The sequence below is a fragment of the Phalaenopsis equestris genome, unplaced genomic scaffold (assembly GCF_001263595.1).
Source record: "Phalaenopsis equestris unplaced genomic scaffold, ASM126359v1 Scaffold001170, whole genome shotgun sequence".
In the NCBI taxonomy this organism is placed as follows: Eukaryota; Viridiplantae; Streptophyta; class Magnoliopsida; order Asparagales; family Orchidaceae; genus Phalaenopsis; species Phalaenopsis equestris.
Genome location: NW_018165609.1, coordinates 165,346 through 170,862, shown reverse-complemented (window position 1 = coordinate 170,862; position 5,517 = coordinate 165,346).

The window sequence follows — 5,517 nt, the reverse complement described above, 5'->3', positions numbered from 1 at the left end:
TTTTATAATTAAGTTGTAAGACATACGCATGTTTTGTTAGCATATAGCAACCTATCTTAGTTTGAATTCTTTGAGACTAGTCATGCGTGGTTTTACTAGAGTTAGTTGGTTTAGATGAAAGCCCTTTCTAGGCAAAGTCGTACATCCATTATATTTATGTTTGTTTATTTTATTTTCCTTTAGAATAGGTTTCAAGGTTTCAATACTTTCAATGAGTCCCTTCTTCAATCTTAGTATTCAGATGATGTTCATCTAGTTTTGATATGAATTCTCACTTCTTAAGCTTTTTACGATTATATATCGTGTGATATAAATACTAAAATTTTTAATAAAATGTCAAATCAAACATTAAATAAATCTTTTTTCAAAATCGGTAAATTAAAACATAGAATAATTAAGATGTCACTAAGCTTTATCAGTATCTTCGTTGTCTTCTACATTTCTTCCTTTGATTTCTGTGGATAACTTTTTTCACTTTTGATATTTACCATTTAGTATTTTGATAATATTTCATGGAAACTAAACATAGAAATTTCTTGAGAATTAAACCCAACCTTAATTGAGAGTTTTCTTAGGAAAGTTTGGTTGCTTAAGATTTAATTAACATTAACGGCATGCTCTTACAGAAAGTTTGAACCCTTGATTAATTTAAACCCTATCTTGTCTTTGAAATAGATGAGGAAAAACTTTATTTGTTTCATCTTATATCTTAAGAATATCCAAAATCTCTTTGTTAAGTAATGCACAAAGCATAATAAGTTCCTTCAAAATATCGAAAAGATTGTAAAAGTGTTCGGGACATAGCTCTAAACAATTTTTAAAGTCTTATGAATCATTTCGAGTTCATTAGAACTTATTATGTTATTAAAGTAATCATGTGAAACTAAATTAAGATTCAATAGTGATATTTTAACCTGTGCTCAATGAATCTTGATGATTTAATTTTCTCATGCATGGGGTAAGTAGGTATTCACTTGATGTTCTACTTAGGAATTATGTGAGTGGATGCCGTTAAGGGTAAGCTAAATTATTAAGGACCTTGTGCTCGGGCTTGTAGTACTTTTAAGATATTCATGATTGATTATGTTTCCTTTTCTAAACCTCATTAAGCAAATTCAAATCATGTCTAGTTCACTACCAAGCCCTTAAGTTTTCCTTCATGAATAAACTTGTAGTAAACAATAATATCGGATTAAATGGATTTAATTCTTATAGAAAGATCATGTTTATCAACTAATCACCGCTTAGGGGCTTCAAATGATTAAATTATCATCTTCCTAGCTCAAGCCCACTACCTTGGGATTATCTAATTGAATCAACTTTCAAGTCATAATAATTTAGGAAAGTTACAATTTTGCCTTTGTAGTAGGAAAAGTGTTGAGTTGATTTCTACCTCATAAACCCTTATGTTTCAAATATCTAAGAGAGTTCATCATGATCAATATTACTCATTTACCCTTTGACTTACCTAAATTTATTGTTTGGCGCTTCAATTCCAAAATTATCATTTTGTTCTTAAGTCTTTCCACTTCATAATTCCTTAAATTAAACTCAAATGACTTTGAAACTTTTTTGATACATCATTCAAAGGTTAATTAAAATAACAGAGGACTTATATTTTTCTAATTTTTATTTAGTTTTTAATAATTATTTTTTACACAAAAATAGGGATTTTTAATGTTAATTCATTTAGTTGATCAAAACAAATTCTCTATTCCTAAGAAAATTATTTGAGGTTCACCTAGATCTGAAGAACTCTAAGAACAATTTTCATAATTTTTTGAGTTTTATTTTAATTATTATATTTATTTGCTAATTTTGGTGATTAATTAAATTAAAAATATACTTTAATCTTAAAAATAATTTTTTATATTTTCGTTAGTTCCTCTGAGTTTATAAAACTCAGAGAAATAAATATTACATTTTTAATTTTTATTTAATTTATTGTAATAATTTTAATGCAAAATTAAAGAAAATACATTTTAGGCATTTAAAAATATATAGCTATTTTAAGAAAATTAAAATTAAGTATTTTAAGTGGTCCTAAGTGATCAGGGAATAATTTATGATATTTTGCTTCATTTTTGTATTTTCATAATTATTAATTATTTTTAATTATTTTTAAATTGAAAAATAGCTCAAAAATAAATTTTTAAGTTTAACATCAATTTTATTTTTCTTATGTTTCTATTTTTCTTATGTTTCCTTGGTTACGAGGAATACTCCAAACTACTTTTCATAATTTTCTAAATTATATTTTATTTATTATAATTATTTAAGTGCAAAAATCTCATTACTTAGAAAAATTGACTTTGATATTAAAGACAAGTCAAATGAGTCTCAAATTTTTACAGAGGTTTAATATACTCATTATCTCCAATGTGGACTAATTTTTGTGATTTTTTGAATTATCTTTTTTTTTTAATTATTTGTGAGTTTTAATGGTTTAAATATATGAAATTTTATCTGTAATTATTCGAACTCCATTTATATTTTTTCTAAGGTTCTCTGACCACAACAAGTCTTGTATTTTTCTGATTTATATTTTAATTTTTATGAATTATTTAATTGAAATAAATGTACCTAACATGAAAAATTAGGGCTTTCAACATTTGGGGTGTACTGTGACTTTGGAAAAATTAGAAACTCCTGACCACATGAAGACCAAGCCCTCCAAATTTCATATCATGGTAGTTAATAATTAATTACTTATGAGTAAAATAGTTTCTATAGTATTTAATTAATTAAAAATAAAATACTTAGCAAACAATTTTAATTTTTAGTTCATAATGTTCTTCTATGTTCATTGAGCACAAATGTATTTTTATTTTTTTTTTTATGAGTTTTCTACACCATGTTATGATTTTCTCAAGTTTATGATTTATTTTAAATAAAAAATGCCCTATTTTTCTACTTATCCACGCGGCGCTGTGTCATCCTCGACGGCTTCTAAAGACCATGTGTCGCGCTCCCCTTCGACGTTGTTATCTGAGTTAGTGGCCTCACGTCGTGGGCTTTATGCACTGCTCTCCCGTCCGGCTTAATCTGGAGCATCCATTCAATAAGGAAATCATCCTTAAAATTTTTAGGGACCCACCAAGTTATGCCTCAGGATCCAATAACTCATCCAAATCAATAAAAATGCCCTACACTACTTATTCTACATTTATGACCCAAGTTTGAAGGATTTAGGTCTTCTTTAAGGTTGGTAAATCCTTATGAGCAAATGGGGATATTTCTTTTGTTACATATGGATCATCGTGCTTGTGTAAGGTTAAGGTCTAAATGGCTAGGGCGATGAAGATAATGCTAATATGTGCTAAATGAGGGATACGATGTGGGATTTTTGGAATAATATCTCCTACCTCAAAGACCTTCAATAAGGGGAGAGGATAAAACCGATGAAATTATTCACCAACTCTTGGTTCTCAGCAATCCTAGCTTTATTAGAGTAATTAACCTATGAACTATAATACTTTACCAAAATATTTCAAACAGAAATCCTTTTTACAAAATAACTACTTTTGTCTTCTAAAGTAAATTCTACATGCATGAAAATTAAATTAAAACTAAAACTTATAATGGTCCACGGTTAATCATGTGGATCGAGGTTAGGGACTGCCCTATTTAGCTTATCGAGTTGGTAGCTCTTACTCAAGGTTGAGAATAACACTGTCAAGCTCTGAGCACCAACCTTCACTAAGGCTTTAAACCTAGTCCCGATCTTTCAAATGTGACAAGGGTTTTCTATTACTTGTGTTTTCTTATGAATCACTTTTTAACTTTTCATACTGAATTTTCTTATTCTATTCTTCTATAATTTATTTAAATTTCCTGCAAATTACATTTTATTTTATAATATTAACCATGCAGCGGCAGCAGAGACTCGAGTACGCATTTATATTTTATGTACTGCAGTCATTTTGTTTACTTTATAAAATTTCTTTTCTTTATGCATACATACTTTACTTGTAAAAAAGAAAAAAAAATGAGAACAACAAAAACATACTTCAAAAGTAAATCTGCATTTTCAAAAAAATGAACGAACATAATACACTCATTTTGGGCTTACAAGAATTCCTCATATGAGATAACCTACGGTTGCTAACGGGAGTTCTATGGTTTAAATGAGCTTGATAAATTGTTTAAACTAAGTAAACTTAAGAGAAAATGGTGGTGTCAGGATGATGGAACCGTGGGATCTTAACCATTATTGCTTAACAAATTAAAATTCCCCCAAAACACTTAAACAATAATAATAAGCCTGACACATAAACTACAAAGCTATAAAACCCTGCACCATGGAAATACTACTTTGACGAGAAGCTTGAAGCAAAAACAATGGGCAGCCTAACGAGGACATATAGAAGAACATCTTCTAGAGAGCGAACGGGATCATCATCAGCAAACCTTTCCTTAGAATTAAATAATAAGTCATAGGATTTTGTTGACCTCATTTTTGGTTGAGGTCTAGTTGTCCTCTTTAGTAGCCTAGGGTCTAGCCATAGGACTTTTTTATTGACTATTATTAGAGGATTAGAAAGAGAACCCTCACCATGAGAAATTCCAAACTCTTCTTTACTCAACTTGAAGTTAGAGTTCTACATGCTAGTTCTAACATCTAGCACTTAGTAGGATGGCGGTCAATATGGAGAAGCTCACGGGGAGTCCTCTGTAGGATGGTCAGACCTTAAGACTAACCCCTGGTGATTTGGTTTTGGTTGGGCTAACTTGCACACACTACACTCTTTTTTCACATACCCCAAATCCTAAGACCCCTTTATTTGGTCGCATGACTCCTTTTGAAAAGCTCATATGGATGAACCTACACCCCTAGTCTTCGGCTAAGACAGTTAGAACCAACATATTGAGTATCCAAAATGAGTTCTCATACGGCTCCTATTGGTTTGGTATAGCTTTATGGCTTGTTGGTCCATTTTGGCCCAAAATCACTAAATTACTAAAATGCCCCTACAACCCTAATTTTTGCCAAAAATCTCAAAATTACCAAAAATACCTAAATTTATCCAAGAAAATCATCTTAAACCCCTCACCACTACCTAAATTGACCAAAATTTACCAAATTTCCAAAATACTCCCAAATTTGCCAAAATTACCAAAATCCCCCTCATGACCTAAAAATTCCAAAAATTCCAAAAATCCCCAAAAATTTCAGAATTATCTCAAATATTCCCAATTTCAATTTTTGATTATCAATTTGACCAGATTTGACTAATTTTACCCAGTTTGATCAAAAGCCCTAATTTGCTCTTAAGAGCCCAAATGCCCCCAAATTAACCCCAAATTTGGCCCTATTGACCCCAATTTAACCTAATTTCAATTCTAAACCAAAATTTAGCATCCCCAATTCTATTATAAACAAAATTTAAGTCCAATTTGATTCAATTGCAAGCCCAATTTCATTCAAATAAAAAATAACCAATTTTGACCATATGCCTAAATCCACCAAATTGGCCCAGCAATTCAATTCAAAATCACTTGAAATTTTGCCACATC